The 18,448-nt window shown below is 48.0% G+C and overlaps 1 long non-coding RNA gene across 1 annotated transcript in view; it reads left to right on the top strand.

Moving 5' to 3' along the window:
- Positions 1-18,448, top strand: part of LOC109275546 (uncharacterized) — a 32,268-nt gene that overhangs the window by 12,113 nt on the left and 1,707 nt on the right. Inside the window, exon 2 of the long non-coding RNA XR_008424105.1 lies at positions 18,138-18,246. This is a non-coding gene — a long non-coding RNA (uncharacterized LOC109275546). The remainder of the gene's footprint in view (positions 1-18,137; positions 18,247-18,448) is intronic.

Raw genomic sequence — 18,448 nt, 5'->3', positions numbered from 1 at the left:
GCCACCGGGAAGCATCATGTAGGCAGAAAAGGGGCGGAACTATTAGCACAAGGAAGAAAAGACTGTTGCAGGCAAGGTCATGGTCCTTTAAGGGGAAGGGCGAGGGTCTCATCCTGCAGATCTGGGGGACAGCAAGGGCCCAGGGGCCAGATCACCTCACTGGTGCCGTGCAGAACATTCCTCACTGGCGGGTTAAGATTGGGGAGGTCGAGCCCACAGCGAGTTTGGGTGTTAAGCCCCAGTGTCGTGACACCATCTGGGGCCCTGTTTGTTTTGTTTCTGACAGTATTACATGTGCCATCTTTTCTTCCTAGGGCCCAGTCATCCTTCCTAAAAAACGTGTCCCCTAAGACACACAGAAGCTCTCGCATCTGACTGCCCTTCAGGACAGTCACTTTTCTCCTGTGACGGCCCGTTCACCTGATATTAAAATCTAACAAATCAGTGTGCCTTTGGTTCCATCACCAGGCCTGTCTCGGAATATTTCATAGACCTTGCCCCCCCTGCCCTGTCCAAGCACTCATCTCCCCAGATGGTCTAGAGGCACAGGCACGGAGAGTTAAGACGGACCTCGGCAACCTCGAGTCTGGAGTCCGTGCCCCTCACCAGAGCCGGCTCTGAGCTGAGCCCTGGAGGAGAAGGGGGACGGACAGGCATTCCAGGCACAGGGTCCCAGGGCCACCGGCCGCCCCACCACGGTCACCTTTCTGCCCCCAATGCATCGATGTTTCCCGATACTAGGGAGATTGTCCCTCATCACTCGCTTTGAGCAATGTTCTTAGAATATGGCTTCGAGTCATTTTCCTCATGTTCCTTCTGCTTGGGGTTGTTGAGCTGTTTTTTGTTCCTGCTTGTTTGTTTGAGCTCTGGGTTTAGAGTGTTCATCAAATCCCCTCCCTCCATACAAAAATATTAGGCCACTTTCGTGCCCCGCAACTCAGTGTGGTTACATTTTGGACGGTTTCCATCGCTCCGTCTTGGCTAACCTTTCCTCTGAGTTGTCTAAGATGCTGTGAATCCCATCGGGGTAGTTTTCATCCTAGACTTGTATTTTCGTTTCTTGAAGATCTTTCTATTCAGGTCCTTTTTTCTATATCTCTTTTGTACACATGCGTTCCTTCCCACCACTTGCACATTTGGAAAATATTGATCTCAGCTGTCGTAACACCCTCGTCTTCTGCTTCTAACATTGGCATCTTTCTGGATCTGTCTCGATTGATTGATTTTTCTACTAATCATGAGTTATATTTTCCTGCTTCTTTGCATATTTGGTAATATTTTATTGCATGACAGATATCATAAATATGTCCTTGGGTACAGGGTTTGGGTTTTGTTGTTTTTTGTTTTGGTTTTGGGTTTTTGTATCCCTTTGAATATTCTTAGCCTTTGTTGTGGTACACACTGAAGATGCTGGAAAGGATTTGGCCCTTCTGAGACTTGTTTACTCTGGAACTAATCAGTCCCCACTGCTAAAACAATACCCTTTTTCAACACGCTGTTTTGGGGGAGTCTTTCCAGTCTGACTGGTGGAACGTGAGTTGCCCTCGACTGTATGAGCTTGAGGGCTGCTCCACATGACTGACCTTTCTCTGGCCTCCGTCCCCTCAGGTACTCGCACTTACCAGAACCAGGTCAAGTCTCTGCAGACAGATTCCTAGAGTTGTCTGTGATCTCTCCTCCGCAGCACGCTCCCCTGTGAAGCCCAACTCCCTTGGCCACCCCAATCACAGGGTTCCACCACTCCCTGGTTACACCTGGGCCCCCTCCCGGTTCCACGGCCATCAAACTCTCTAGGCAGTAACCCAGGGGCCACTGGTTGGCAGAGTTGTTTCCTATATTTGGTCTGTTGTATGGTTGGGTGAGGCAGAGGATACAGTCTGTGCCATTACCCCACTCTTCCGAGAAAGAGAACACTCCTGTTGTGGTCCATCCATGGCCAGTCCTCCAGGACCTTCCTGGAGGACCAGGAAGTGGACGAGCAGTGGACGAGGGGCCAGTGTCTCCACATCCCCACAACACCTAGTGTAGTATGTCTTTGATTATAGCCATCCCTGTGGGTATGAAGCGGTATCTCGTGGTGTGGGCGTGCATTTCCCTGATGGCCAATGATGTTGAACATCTTTCATGGGCTTATTGGTCATTTGTATATCATCTTTAGGAGAAGGTTGATTCAACTTGTTTGTCCATTTTAAAATTGTATTATATATCATATATATATATATATATATATATATATCTTATATACATCTTATATATATATGTTATATATATCTCTTATGTATATCATATATATGTATATAAAATATATTATATATATCTTATTTTTATTTTGAAACAATTTTAGATTGAAATGCAATTATGAGAAGTAACAGAGAGGGGTGCCCAGGTGGGTCAGAGGGTTGAGTGTCTGACTCTTGATTTCCGCTCAGGTCATGATCTCACAGTTCGTGGGTTCAAGCCCTGCATCAGGCTCTGTGCTGATCGTGCAAAGCCTGCTTAAGATTCTCCCTCTCTCCCTCTCTGTCTGCCCCTCCCCTGCTTGTGTGCGCGCGCATGCTCTCTCTCTCTCCCTCTTTTTCTCTAAAAAAAACAGAGAGAGAAAGAACACAGAGAGACCCCATTTCCCCCCAAGGTAACATGTTGCAAGACCATAGTATAATATCAAAATCAGGACATCGACGTTGGTACGGTCAAGATTCAGAACATTCCCATCCCACCAGGATTCCCCTTGTTTCCTTTTTTGTGACCACACTCACTTCCCTCCCACCCCTAACCCCTTCCCAACCCCTGGCAACCACTAATCTGCTTTTGCATTTCGATAATTTGTCGTGTCAAGAACATCATATAAATGGAATCACACAGTATGTATCATTTTGGTATTGAGCGTCTTTTTCCTTTGGCCCATCTCCTGGGAGTTACCCCCAGGTCGCTGAAATACTCCGTTCCTTGTGACTGCTAAGTAGAGCTCCAGGGGATAGAAACACTGCAGCTCATCTGACCATTCAATCATTGGAGACATCTGGGTTGTTCCCAGTTTTTGTCTGTTATGAGAAAAGTGGCTATAAACATTAATGTGCAGGTTTCTGAGTGACATAAGTCTTCATCTCTCTGGAACAAATGCCGGGGAGTACAGATACTGCATAAAACCTGTGGTTTAAGTTGTTTTAAGAAACTGCCAAACGGTTTTCCAGAGTGGCCCTACCACTCTCCCTCCCCGCCAGCTCTGTGTGAGTGATCCTTTTTCTCCTCATCCTCACCATTGTTAGATGTGGTCAGTGTCTTATGATGGCCATTCTGACAGGTGTGCATTGACAGCCCCCTGTGGCTTTAAGGTCCGTTTCCCTAATGGCTGATTATGCCGTGATCTGTATTAGCCAGGGCTCTCCAGAGAAATAGCACCAACACAAATATGTACTTAATGATGTCTTTATCTTCAGGAATTGGTTCCTACAAGTGTGGGGCTGGCAGTTCCAAAATCTGTAGGTCAGGCTGGAGACCCACAGGAGAGTCAATGTTGCAGTCTGAGGCCAAAGACTATCCGGAGGCAGAATTCCCACCTCCTTGGGCAGCCTCCGTCTATTTCTCTTAAGGCCTTCAACCGATTGGATAAGGCCCACCCACATCATGGAGGACAATCTCACTTACTCAAAGTCTGCTCAGTTAAATGTTAATGTCATCTAAATTATACCTTCACAGAAACGTCTAGACTGGTGTTTGACCAAATATCTGGGTCTGATGGGGTATTTATTTGCTAGGGCTGACATAAGAAATACCACAGGCTGGGCAGCTTTAACATCAGGAATTTGTTTTCTCACAGTTCTGGAGGCTAGAGGTCCAAGATCAAAGCATCAGCAAGTTAGTTTCTTCGGAGGCCCCTCTCCCTGGGCTGCAGGTGGCCTACCTCTGTGCGCGTGCCTCTGGTGTGGCCTGGTGTGTGTCCAGACTCTCTCCTCTTATAGGAATACCAGTCTGATTGGATTAGGACTCACCCTAATGGCCTCATTTTAAGCTAATCACCTCTTTAAAGGCCTCAACTCCAGATATAGTCACAGTCTGAGGTCCTGGGGAATAGAACTTCAGTGTGTGAATTTGGTGGTGATGGGGGGAGGGTGCTCGCTTCAGCCTATAACACAGCTTAGCGAAGCATCTTTAAAATTAACCATCACGGGTTCGAGCCCCGCGTCAGGCTCTGTGCTGACAGCTCGGAGCCTGGAGCCTGTTTCAGATTCTGTGTCTCCCTCTCTCTGACCCTCCCCCATTCATGCTCTGTCTCTCTCTGTCTCAAAAATAAATAAAGGTTAAAAAAAAATTTTTTTTTTTAAATAAAATTAACCATCACGGCATCTTTTCACGTACTTGTTTGTCATCCATACATCTCTTTGGTGAAATGTCTCTTGATGACTTCACCCATTTTCTGGTTAGATTATTTGGGTTTTTTAAATCGTTGTTCTATGAGTTCTTTATGTATTTTAGGTACTAGTCTTTTTCTGAATATGTGGTTTCTAAATATTCCCTCCCATTCTGCAGCTTGTCTTTTAACCCTCTTAGCAGACTCTTTAGCAGAATAAGAGGTTTTAATTTTCATGCAGTCTAATTGTGTGTCCCTGGAAAGAGGTACACCGAGGTCCTAACCTCGGTACTGGTGAATGTGCCCTTATTTGGAAACAGAGTCTTTGCCAATGTGATCAAGTTAAGGTGAGGTTGTACTGGATTGAGGTGGATCTTAAATTCGAGACTGGTGTTCATGTACAGAGAGAGACACGTGAAGAAAGAGGATGAGAATGAAGTGATGTATCCACAAGCCATAGATGGATGGCAGTCGCCACAACTGGAAGAAGCAGGAAGCATCCTTCCCTAGAGACTTCGGGAGAACCGGGACCCTGCCAACGCTTGGATTTCGGACTTCTGGCCCCCAGAACTGTGAGAATAGACAGCTGTTATCTTAAGCAGCCCAGATTGTGGCAATTTGCTGTGGTAGCTCTATGAGGCTAATACACACTTAATCCAATTTTTCCTTAAGTGGGCAGTGCTTTTGGTGTCCAGTCTAAGAACTCTGTGCCTTGCCCCAGACCCTGCAGATTTTCTCTTATGATCTTTTTCTAAAAGTTCTGTAGTTTTACATTTTACATTTGAATCTTTGATCCACTCTGAAGGCATTTTCTATATGGTATGAGACTTAGTTTCAGAGTCATTTTGGGTTTTTTTCCCCTCATGGCTATCCAATGGCTCCAGCATTGTCTGTTGAAGAGGTTATTTTTTGTCTATTGAATTGCTCTCATACTTCCATGGAAAATTATTTGGGTGTATGTGTGTGAATCTATCCCTGGGTTCTTTATTATGCTCTGTCGATCTATGTCTCTCTCTCTCAATACCACACAGTCTTGATTGTTAGAACTATAAGTCTTGAAATCAAGTAAACTTATTTTCCTACGTTATTCCTTTCTCTATTCTAGCTCCTTTGCCTTTCCATATAAATTTTAGAATCAACTTGTGTATATCTGCAAATTATCTTGCTGGGATTTTGGTAGGAATTTCATGAAACTTGTGTATTGATTTGGGTAGAGTTGCCATTTTGTCAAATTCTCTGATCCATTAACAGGTATGTCTCTCCACTTATTTAGGTCTTTTATTTCTTTCATTGGCATAATGTAGTTTTTACCATACAAATCCTATAATGTTTTGTTAGATTTACACGTACATATTTTTTTGAGTGATTTTGAGTAGTATTGTGTCCACATGCTTATTGTTAGTAGATAGAAATACAGTTGACTTTTGTATTAATTCTAGGAGGTTTTTTAATACCTCGTGATTTTCTACGTAGGAAATCATACCATCTACCAATAGGGACAGTTCTGTTTCTTCTTTTCTGATCTGTATGCCTTTAATCCTTTTCTTGTCTTATGTACTGCATAGAACTTCTAACATGGTGCTGAATAAGAGGTAGAGTGGGTATCCTTTCCTTGTTCCTGATCTTAAAAGGAAATCGCTGTCTTTTATTATTAAGTATAATGTTAGTTGGAGGTGTTTTTTTAAGTGTATTTATTTGTTTTGAGAGAGATAATTTGTATGACAAAATGTTAAATTTAAAATTTATATGGAAAGGCAAGGGAGCTAGAATAGCTAAAGGAATAACGTAGGAAAATTAGTTTACTTGATTTCAAGACTTATAGTTCTAACAATCAGGACTGTGTGGTATTGATAGACAGATAGACACACAGAGAGAAGGAGAGAGAGAGAGAGAGAAAGGGAGAATCCCAAGCGGGCTCTGCACTGTCAGCACAGAGCCTGATGTGAGGCTCAAATGCACAAACCATGAGATCATGACCTAAGCCGAAACCAAGGGCTGGACCCTTAACCGACTGAGCCACGCAGATGCCTCAATGTGTAGGTTTTTATCAAGATACAAGCTAAGGAGGTTCCCTTTTACTCCTATTTTTCTGAGATTTTTTATCATTAATAGATGTTGAATTTTGTCAGAAGCATTTTCTGCATTGATTGATATGATCACGCGATTTCCTTTTTCCTTTAAAAATTTTTTTTGATGTTTATTTATTTCTGAGAGAGAGAGAGAAACAGAGCAAGAGCGGGGAGGGGCAGACAGAGAGGGAGACACAGAATCCAAAGCAGGCTCCAGGCTCCGAGCCGTCAGCACAGAACCCAATGCAGGGCTCAAACCCACGAATGGTGAGATCATGACCTGAGCGGAAGTTGGACGCTCAACCAATTGAGCCACCCAGGTGTCCCTTCTTTTTCCTTTTAAAGCTGTTAGTAGTGGATTACACGGATTGGTTTTCCAACATTGAACCAGTCTTGCATCCCTGGAACCAACATTACCAGGTCATGGTGTACAATTTTTAAGCACACTGTAGAGTTCTATTTGCTATATTTTGTTAAGGATTTTTGTACATCTACCCATAAGGGATATTGGTCTGTGGATTTTTTTTTTTTTTTTTTTTTTAGTTTCGTGTTTTGTATTTTCTTTATCTGGTTTTGGTATTAAAGGTAATACAAACTTTATTAAATGATTTGGGAGGTGTTCTCACCTCTGCTGTTTTCTAGAATAGATTGTGTACGATTAGGGTTCTTTTTTTTTTTAATGTTTATTTATTTTTGAGAGAGACAGAGACAGAATGCGAGTGGGTTAGGGGCAGAGAGAGTGGGAGACACGGAATTGGAAGCAGGCTCCAGGCTCTGGGCTGTCAGCACAGAGCCCGATGCAGGGCTCAAACTCACGAGCCGTGAGATCATGACCTGAGCCGAAGTCAGATGCTCAACTGACTGAGCCACCCAGGCACCCCTAGGGTTCATTCTTTAAACATTTGGTAGAAGTCTCCAATGAAACCATTTGGCTCTAAATATTTCTTTATTGAGAGTTTTAAATTATGGTGTCAGTTTCTTTAGTAATTAAGGCTATTCAAACAATCCACTTCATGATGGGTGAGTCGTGGTGGTTTCCCTGTCCCTCCTGCTAAGTACAACCAAAACAACTGGACATTGTATGTGAAACAAACCTGGTGAGACTCCAAAGTGCAGAGAAGAAGGCCAGCTGGCAAGGGACCTCGGGACCCAAGGAACAAATCATGATGAGTCCCCTGAGTTTTCTTTTTGCCTTGTAATCAACCAACTATAGTCTAAATTTACTTAATTCTTTTTTCTTTCTTTCTTTCTTTCTTTCTTTCTTTCTTTCTTTCTTTCTTTCTTTCTTTCTTTCTTTCTTTCTTTCTTTCTTTCTTTCTTTCTCTTTCCTATTATTTTATTTCCCAGAAATGTATGTCTTTGTGTTTAGTTTCATTACATTTGAGAAACATCTTGGGGACCAGTCATCATGCTGGGTGTTGACAATATATCTACAACCCCTTCCCACAAACATTTACAATCTAGCCACAGCAACAGTTACAGCTAGTGTATTAAGGAAAATTTGGGGTACAGTAAGATCCACAGATCAGAAGGGGGTTCTGGCTGAACCGACCTCACATGACCATGACCTGTGGCTGCACATCCCCAGCGTCCTTGCTGCACAGGAGTGCCCATATCTGACAGTCTGGACACCTATTGCCATCGTCCTGTCTTTAACAAGAATCAGAAAAATTTTTTTCTTTAACAGGGCCACAGTCTTATAAAGTTTGGATTGGATTTCTAAGCTTTGAAAGGTTAGAAAAAAATCTAACTCATGGTTAGATTTTTCAGTATAAAGCTTGAACTAATGATTCCCTCTGACAGGGCTCAGGGTATCTTGGCGCCTGGGCATGTTGAACATTTTAAGCTGAAGGGATTTGAGAAATGACAGGCAGTAGACGGGTTCTCTGACCTCCCCTTTCCCTGAAGCTGGCTTAAGACCCTCATATGACTGGTGCCTTCCATTTGCCCTGAGCAGCAACGCTGAGAAAAATCTGGATGAACAGACCTTGATTTTGGCTTACTACACCGACCTCCCACCTCATCCTGTCTTGTGGCCCCACGACTGTCCACTCTTCATCAAACCTTGCGCAAAAACACTCAGGCTTAACCATTTCCGTGGGTCTTCACTTCCTTACGTGGGCTCCCGTGTCATGTAGAACTTACAAAAAATCCATTTGTCTGCTTTTCTCCTGCTTATCTGTGGCATCAGTCTTTGCTTTCTTTTCAGGAACTTTTTTCTTCCCTTACGCTTTCTTACGGTAGCTATCTTGGATTTTTCATTGTGAGCTAAGTTACGTGAAATTAAATTAATGGCAGCTTATTATTCCCCAAATAGAAGGCAGTCTAGAGACCTGGCTCCCTTATGGTTCTGCTGAAGGCTCCAATTCCAGCGAGAGTTGGGTTTGTTTGGTCTTCCAGAGTGGAAATCTCAGCAGTGCGTGTGCTCTGGAGTCTATTGGGAAGTGAAAAACAAAGGAAAACATGTTGATATCCCAGCCCTAGCCCAGAAATTCCGATTGCCGGTAACTGGCCTGAGCTCCCACTGGAGGACCCTGCCGCCTCCGTGGTGGGAGAGGAGCACTCCCTGGGGTGGGCCAAGCATCTGGCCTCATATGCAGTGCTCCGGGGCAGGTGTGCTGGGGGTTGTTCCTGCCCAGTGGTCTGGAGATATAACTGAGAACAAAATCTTTTCGCACCCCAGAAAACCTCCATAAAGGCCAAAAAGAAAGAAAACAATGTTGTGGGGCGCCTGGGTGGCTCAGTTGGTTAAGCATCCGACTCTTGGTTTTGGCTCAGGTCCTGATCTCACGGTGAGATCAGAGTGGTTTCCTTCTGCCTCTGAGGTGCTTTCAGGGGGTTGTCTGTCACATTTGGGTTTAGTGCTAATTTGATAACAACACTCTTTTTTCTCTCTCTTTTTTTAATGTTTATGTATTTATTTTGAGACACACACACACACACACACACACACACGGCGGGGGGCGGGAATCCCAAGCAGACTCCACGCTATCAGCACAGAGCCCAACGTGGGGCTCAAACTCACGAACTCTGAGGTCATGACCTGAGCCAAGAACCAGAATCCGAGGCTTAACTGACTGAGCCCCCCAGGCGTCCCCGGATTTACATGTTTTATGAAATGATTGCTGTTCAGATAGTCCACCTTCTTGTATAGACTCACTGCCTCCCAAAGAAATATATTTCTGATACAAACCCATCTTGTTGGCATCATCACTAGCACCAACTATTTTTTAAAATGCTATTTGAGGGGCGCCTGGGTGGCTCAGTCGGTTGGGCGACCGACTTCGGCTCAGGTCATGATCTTGCAGTCTGTGAGTTCGAGCCCCGCGTCGGGCTCTGTGCTGACAGCTCAGAGCCTGGAGCCTGTTTCAGATTCTGTGTCTCCCTCTCTCTCTGACCCTCCCCCGTTCATGCTCTCTCTCTGTCTCAAAAACAAATAAACGTAAAAAAAAATGCTATTTGATTGAATATTTTATTGTAAGGAAGCAATTTCATTAGAACCATGCACCTTATCTCTTTGCCGTAAAGTTTATCCTTTTACATATTCGGTATATTTTATAAAAGCAGACTTTGTCTCAGAGCACTGTGGATTCACAACAAAATTAGGGGTAAGGTACAAAGGATTTCCACAAGCCCCCCCCCCCCCCCACACACACACCCATGCAGCTTCCCCACCATCAGCATCCCCACTGGATGGAGCATTGGCTGTAGTCTTTTCAGCACCGAATGATATGCCATTCTCTGGAACCCTAGCTATTCTCTAAACGCGAGCTTCTTCCAAAATTTCTTTACAAGCTACCCCTCACATTAAAATGGATCAGAAGGCAAGTGTCTCACAGGGAGAGAGGGGCATTACTCCTAGGAGCACTAAATGGTAGTGCTATTTGATGTGGGAAACAAAGCCAAAAGAAAAAAGAATTTCCTTATGCCTCCAGCCGACTGACAAGGCCTTGGGACAGGCCAAGTGACCTTCCTGTAGGAGCTCAGCTGCCTGGATGATGACACTTTGCTGAGGGCAAAAGGCAACCTTAGGTTGACATTATCCTGACCGCTGGTATCCTGTAAATCTACTTTAACGTATAAAAATTCCTTTGTAAAGTTCTTTTATCTCTGCCCCCAAGATATATGTTGGTAATCATCCTCCAAGCGTGGGGCCACCTGATATAAATCTGATCTCGTGACTGAGTTTTTACGAAACAGTAATAAATGACCTTTTCCTGACAGCAGCTAGCCCCTCAAGGTCCTGGAAACCTGGCTTCCAAAATTCCTTAGAGACTTACACTGTGCCTGACCCCCTCCCAACCTGAGGGTACATAATCAGTCACCCCTCACAACCCCAGTTGTGCCCAGTGCAGCTCTTTCTGCCCACGGATCCTGTCCCTGTGCTTTAATAAAACCTCCTTTTTGCACGGAAAATGTCTTTAGAATTCTTTCTTGACCACCCACTATGAACCCCAACATTTCCACATCACTATTTACTACCTTTTTGTTCTATTTCTCAAGGTGTTCAGAATCCCAATGAACAGCAGGTATGTAATTTATGGGGTGCCCCTTGGAGATGCCATTCAGTGACCTCCCAATATTATTAACCTAACCAGCACCTGGCTGTAGTGTTTCATTTTAAATGAAATAAGTTCTACCATACTTTTTTCAAAGTTCTTTTCTCCCTCCTCACCCTTCCTCCTGTATTGTGTTCATGCAGTATTTTCTTCACCTGCGGCTTTCTGTCTGGGACTGAATAAAGTTCGTTGTTTCAGCAAGATTGAAATTTCCTTTTATTTTTATTTATTTTAATGTTTATTTATTTTTGAGAAAGAGAGACAGTGAGAGCAGGGGAGGGGCAGAGAGAGAAGGAGACACAGAATCCAAAGCAGGCTCCAGGCTCTGAACTGTCAGCACAGAGCCCGACTCGGGGCTCAAACCTAGAACTGTGAGATCATGACCTAAGCCAAAGTGAGATACTTAACCAACTGAGCTAGCCAGGCACCTGAAGATTGAAATTTCCTTATCCACATATAATCCTTTAAAGGAATACACTCACCCCAAAATTCACAGGGTTCCTGTGGCTGCGGATTATTGCTGAACTCCTTTTGTAGCTAAGGAATAAAAAAGCTGGCATTTATGGGGTGCTTACTACGTACTGGGTGACGTGCTAAGTATTTCACATTGCTAAGTCATTCTGTTTTTACAAACAGACTTAGGAGGTACGGACAGTTATTACCTCTGGTCTGGATAATGAGTGAACTGAGGCCTGAAGAGAACCCACAACTCCTCAGCTGGAAGAGACAGAACCAGAATTAAAAAAAAAAAATTTTTTTTAACGTTTATTTATTATTGAGAGAGGCAGAGCATGAGCATGGGAGGGGCCGAGAGATGGGGAGACACAGAATCCGAAGCAGGCTCCAGGCTCTGAGCTGTCAGCACAGAGCCCCACGTGAGGCTCAAACTCACAAACCAAGAGATCATGACCTGAGCCAAAGCAGGATGCTTAACCGACTGAGCCACCCAGGTGCCCCAGAGAGGGAATTTTAAACGCTGCAGTACTGGTGCCATACGGACCCCTGTCGCCATGACTGTCCTCCAACCTGGGCAGCGCATCTGGCCACCATTAAAAATTTGAGGTTATTGGGGCGCCTGGGTGGCCCAGTCGGTTGAGCTTCCGACTTCGGCTCAGGTCATGATCTCACAGCTCGTGAGTTGGAGCCCCGCCCTCTGTGCTGACAGCTCAGAGCCTGGAGCCTGCTTCGGATTCTGTGTCTCCCTCTCTCTCTGCCCCTAACCCACTCTGATCCTGTCTCTGCCTCTCTCAAAAATAAACATTTAAAAAAAATTTTTTTTTTAATTGAGGTTATTAAGGGCTGTAGGGAACCAAAACACTCCACCCACAAATAAGGCACTTTGGCATAAGGATTATTTTGAGCTGAAGACAAGTGAGAAACAGCGGAGGCCAAAGCAAGCTCTCCGCCCTCCCCCCTCCCCACCGCTCCCCTGCTTGCGTCAAAGCTGAAGGTAAATCCGCATTTGCGAAGGTGTCTCCCGGGACGTCCGGGGACGATTCTACATGACAAAGCTGCTAAAGCAGCCGCCGCTGGGGCCAGGACACCTGTTCCTGAGCCCCGTCCCCTCCCCACAGGTGGGCTGTTGGGCGGACGCCACACGAGCCCCGCGGTGGCCGCCCCTTCGAGTGTCTGCCCAGCGGGAGACCCCCCAGGGAGCGCGGAAGCAGCTTTCCTGCCCCGCGGAGCTAACGCTCTGCTCACAGTGGGGCCGGGCACGCTCATCAGTGTCCGGGGGGCCGGGTGGGGGCCCAGGATACGGAAGAGCAGGCGGCACGGCCGGCGGCGGGAAGGGCGGGAAGCTCGCGGTGCCACCAAGGGGGGCCTCCTTGCACCTCCTGAGAGCAGGAAACGTTTATTCAGTCACCGAACCAAACTCCTGTTGCTAAGCCTGGGGCGTCGGCAGGGGTCCGGGCGCGGGGAACCGACCGGGTTAAACACAGCAGCAGGAGGCTTTATCCCGTGGTTAGGGAGGAGGAGGGGGTCAAAGAGGGAGGGGAAGCCTGAGGTTTCCGCCTCCCTCCCTTCCCCCACCTGCCCTTCCAGGGCCCTGTCCCCCTCTCAGGTACGGGCTCCGGCCAGTGGAGACTCCAGACCCGGTTCGGAGTGGGTGCTCCGTAAATGTTGGAGGACAAAAGAGGGGTCCCTGAGCTCAGGCCGCGGGGCGGGATGCGGTGGGGACCGGGGGCGGATCCCCGAGCTCAGGCCGCGGGGCGGGACCCGGTGGGGACGGCGCGCGGGTCCCTGAGCTCAGGCCGCGGGGCGGGACCTCGTGGGGACGCGGCGCGGGTCCTGCAGGTGGAACCGAGAACCAGTGTGTGCGTCCCCCCACCCCCACTCCCGTCTCGATTTTTGCATCTGTCGGGCTGGTTCGTCCCTGGAACAGGTTTTGGGGCACTCCCGGACAACCGGGGCAGCAAGCCCTCGCTGTCCCAAGTCACCGGGCCACGAGGGAGGGAACACGCGGGTCTCCGCCTCCTCCGCTTCCGAAATTAAGCACGCGCGCACGCGGTGTCTGCGGATTTAAATCTGCTGCTTCACCGGGACTCTTGTGCCCGACCTTCAGACAGGCTCCTCGCTCGGCCCCTGAAGACGAGCTCGACAAAGAATCCTGCTGAGTCGGTTTAGCCCGGATTCCCCCGCGCGGATAGCGGACCCCTCACCCCACCCCGACGTCAGACCACGTTCCCGCCTGCCGCAAGCATCCCATCGGGCGGGTTCGCCGGAACCCCCCAACTGGCTGGGGCCTGTGGGTGGTTTTCCACCCACCCACCCTCCGTCCCCCGCGTGTCCCACACCCCCGCATCCCTGCAGCACCGCAGCTGGGCTCTGCCCCCTGCCCCCTGCCCCACGGCCTTGAATAACAGCTCCTCACCGTTTGATCAGGTGACACTTTTGGCTTGTTGCGGAAGGAAACCGAAGTCGCTTGTTTCTTCTCCTTTCATTCCTAGGAGTGACCAGTCTGTGCTTGGCAGGAAGAGGGGCTTCACCCCCAAATTCCTTCCTTCTTTGGTGCAGGCCAAGGGGCGCTTAGGAGACGGCAGTGGTAGGCAGGGAAGAATTCGCTTCTTTCTCAGAGCTGGGTGGGAACGCGTGTCTGTCCGTCGGCCCCTGGTGTCGTGGGGACATCAGCACAGGCGCCGGTTCCCTGCAGCTCGCCCCGGGGCTCCTCCACCTCGGCCTACTTGCTTGGTTAAGACTGGATTTGTGCTCATCTGCTTCCCCTTTATTTTTTAACAAAACCTTCTGCAAACAGACAGGAAGGAGGAAATCAGAGCTAGATTGATTGATGAACAAACACAAATCGGGTAGGAATGTCGCTGCCACTTATACGATTCACCATCAGAACTGTCTTTCTGCTAAGGAGATACGTCAGTTAAGCAGACAGGCTCTCCTGGTGCTGCTGAAGCCCACACTGGACTTTTTTTTCACCCCCACAAAGTACAGAGACAGCTTGCGGGCCAGAGCAGGAACTGGATCCCCTGGACGGTTCAGAGCATCATTCCTGGGGCCCCTTTGCAGGCAACGTGTGATCTCTACAGTTAGACTCTTTTGGATATCAAGTAAGATTTATATAGGAAAAGGGAATTGATGTGTTAATATAATCCAGTGTAACCCAACCAGGGTTGAGTTCTCTCCTTGGTGAGTCACAGATGGAAATTACAGCAGGTGAGCCTTCGCACAAGGAAACTTTATTTGCAGCAAATAAGGAGCTCGTGGAGAATAACTCCGGGAGCAAAGGTGGATGGGTCCCCTTTGTTTAGGATTAGGACGAATATTTAGGTAGGGAAGCCTCCTCACTGAACACAAAGGCCAGCATAAAAGTTCATGTGGTTCTTAAGGAAACACGACTGTACCTGTAAATGAGGCTTGTGCTTTTCCCTGAGGGAGGGGGGAAGAATTTAGGGTTATAATGAGGTAAAGGGAACTGTCGGTCACTCTGTGGGTCACTGTAGGGTCCTTCTGTGCAGGTGCCAGGTGGGGATCCCGCTCACAGCTCACTCTGGTCTGGGTAGGTGCTAGTGCTTGGCTGGGGGCGGGGTGGCGTTCAGTTTCCTTGTTGTGCCCGGCGGGTCCTCTGAGGTAAGAGATCAGCTGGACAGAAGAGTTTAAGGAAAAATGTGGGACGCAGATGATGGGTGGGGACAGCAGGTGAGCCACAGAGGGCAGGTCCCGGGGTCTAGCTGGAGAAGCCAGCACAGTTTACATTATGGCTTCAAAAGGTCTCTGTCAAACCAAATAGAAAATGTGTAAGATCATAAACTAACATTTTAGATCATCTTTCTGGAGTGTGATTTCTCCTTGGCCTGGAGCTTAGAAGCACGGGCCCAGGGGCGCCTGGGTAGCTCAGTGGGTTAAGTGTCTGACTTTCAGCTTTAGCTCTGGTCATGAGCTCACCTTTTGTGAGTCCTGAGTCCCGCATCGGGCTCTGCACTGACAGTGCGGAGCCTGCTTGGGATTCTCTCCCTCTCTGCGCCTCCCCGACTTGGGTTGTCTCTCTCTCTCTGTCTTAAAATAAATAAATAAACTTTAAAATGTTTTTTAAAATAAAAAAAAAGAAGCAGGGGCCCAGCTGTCAAGGAAAATTAAGAGAGAAGGGACAAGCTGGTGTATGGGGTGGGGGGGCGGGGAGGTGTCAGTGACCTTAAAACCACAGCCTTTATTCACTGAGGAAACCGAACTATAAATACCAGATCGGTTAAAAACCCGACAAAACAAAATACACTTGTTAAAAGAAAACCGCAGGCGCAGAATGGAGTCACTTATGTCAGGGTCCTCTCGTCAGTACGCCAGGACTTATCTAACCTGGCTGCAGTTTCCAACCCCAGAAATGTGACCTTCAACCAGTGGACACAGTTTCCTGGTCAGCACTAGGCGGTCCACTGATAGACCCCTTCTGCTCCCCCAGAAGGGCGGCCCTGCCCCAAACAATGCGTTCTTTGCTAATAATTTCCTTTCTTCCACTCCCTCTCTGCCTTGTTAAAAATGTTTTCTCTTCTGCGGTCCTACAGAGCTCCCATCCACTTGCTGGGTGGGGTGCTGTGGATCCACAAATTTTCGTAAAGCCAATTTGATCTTTTAAATACTCAGCTCAATTTTTGTTATTTAACACAGACAATAGGTGATAGTGAATGTATAGTTATTTGGGGGAAACTACCAGGATTATTCTAGATATTAGAGCTTGCTGAAGGGTAGCAGAATACGTCACCCCAAAAGATGCCTCTTCGGCACGAGGACGATTTTGAGAAACAAAAGAGAGAGGATCTGGGAGTCCCCTTTGTAGAGGACAGTTGCCTTTTGTAAAGGAAATCGCCACTGTCTGGCTCCCTCTCTGTACCAGGAAGAGGATGAATCCAAACCACAGCAGAGTCTTAGTGGTGGGGAAGGAACTGACTTCAAGCCCTGTTTGCGGGCTGTGCTGGATCCTGGCCTCCCCGCCCAGCGTCTTCCTTGATGGTATTTTACGAGGCAGCATGGGCCATCCGGGGAGCTGGGTCCCTCCCACGTGTACGTGAGGTTCACATATGAATAAACTTGTTTTTATCTGTCTTTAGTTGCAGGGGCAGGTCTCAGCCAGGAACTCAGAGGGTAAAGGAGAATTTACCCTCCTTTAGGGTAGGAGCTGCCTCTTCCCCCTCTACACTGCTGAGCATCCATGTAAGTTCACAGATGAGTCTCTAAATTAGTGATAAACATTAGCTTTCCAGCCTCAAGTTTCTGATTGCGGAAAGGAAAGAGGAAGGTTGGCTGCTCGAATTGTTGTTCTGTCCCCCACGAACGGGGGGTCTGTAGCTTTCACACTTCTTTCAGTGGGGACGGCTAAGGATTCTTTTGTCTCCTGTGTCCATGGAATAAGTGATCCTGTCCACCACCAAGAGCAAAGGCACACCTTCCTCTGCCCTTCACCCCGAGGGGTGCGTGGTCCTCACCTCTTGGGACAGCTGAGGCAGCCTGCCTCCGGCCAGAGGGAGCTGGGGGGATCCGGCACCTGCTCCCCGGCTCTCGTGCCCACAAGCTGACTTCCCAAGGGGCCGAAGAACAAGAAGCCACAGGGGGGGCTCGGTCTTATTGCCTCTTGTGCTGGGGCATCACCCACACACCTTCCCCTTCGCAGACCCTGATGAAGGGGTCCCTGGGGTGCACCTCCTCCCGGGAGGAGCCTTCTGTTTTTCTTTGTTATGTCTTCAGGATGACAAGGCCCCCAGTGGTGCTGTGCTCCATCACCCCTAAGGTCGCTCCGCAGAGCTCTCCGCCAGGAGCTGCCCAGCACCCGAGTTCTGGCCTCCGGCACCAGGAATGCACCGTCAGGGGCTGCGTTTGGCACGTATAAGCCCCAACAAGAGTGGGCCAGATCACAAGGACTCATGTGAAAGGGGGTGCGGCCAGCGGCCGGTCCCAGGACAGCTGTTGGTCTGCGCAGACACCCGCCGGGGCGTGTGCCCCTTTCCCGCCTCCCCAGACTAGAAACTGAGCAATTTCCACTTCTCCTCCTGAGCTTCCACCAGCAGCAAGACCAGCCCCCAGGAACTCGTCACAGGCCCGTTCTCTGTCTTTAGGTTTTCATCTCTCATAATGTCTTTTTTTTAATATTAGGTATTTTTTTTTTAATGTTTATTTATTTTTGAGAGAGAGACAGAGTACAAGCAGGGGAGGGGCAGAGAGAGAAGGAGACACAGAATCCGAAGCCAGGCTCCAGGCCCTGAGCTGTCAGCACAGAGCCCGACGCGGGGCTCGAACCCACGAACCGGGAGATCATGACCTGAGCCGAAGTCGGACGCTTGACCGACTGAGCCACCCAGGCGCCCCTCTCATAATGTCTTAGTTTTTTCCTTGCAGTAAAATGCAGGTAGCATAATACTTACCGTCGTAACCATTTTCAAGCCTGTGGTGCAGACGCTAAGTGCATCCACACGGCTGTGCGGCCACCCCCGCCATCTGCCCACAGAACACTTAAATCTCTCAGAACTGAAACTCTGTCCCCACTGAACACCAAGTCCCCGTCTCACCGGGTTTAATTTTGTGGTGAAGAATCTCAGTCTCTCCAAGTATGTGAGAGACTTTCGAACATCTGTGTGGTTCCCCAAATCATTTCCACACCCCACCTCCACCCAGTCTTTATAGAAGTATTTCTCTTGTAAACCGTAGGTTCTTTATTTCGCACAGGGTGGCCTGTGGAAGTTTGTCACGGGAAGGCTCAGTGGCTGGTGGCATTTTGCACTGTTGCTTCGGACGGAGGTCATGTCCCCGCAGGGATCTTTCCAGTGAACTTTGAGTAAGAACACAGGGGCCCACTGGCCCACCAGCACGCGTCACATTGGGGTGTGTGGGCAGGGAGCCTGGGGTGAAGAGGGCACAGGCACCACTGAAGACATGAGTCATCGGTCTGCCGTTCTTTTTAGCCGCTAACATGGTTTTCTACGGTGCTAAGGGGCCATAGTTAATTTAAATCCCCGTCTGACGGACACTTAGGTGCT

The sequence above is a fragment of the Panthera pardus genome, unplaced genomic scaffold (genome assembly GCF_024362965.1).
Source record: "Panthera pardus isolate Hobbes unplaced genomic scaffold, ASM2436296v1 HiC_scaffold_20, whole genome shotgun sequence".
Taxonomy (NCBI): domain Eukaryota; kingdom Metazoa; phylum Chordata; class Mammalia; order Carnivora; family Felidae; genus Panthera; species Panthera pardus.
Note: the sequence above shows the minus strand (reverse complement) of the source record. Positions and strands in the feature narration are given on the sequence as shown.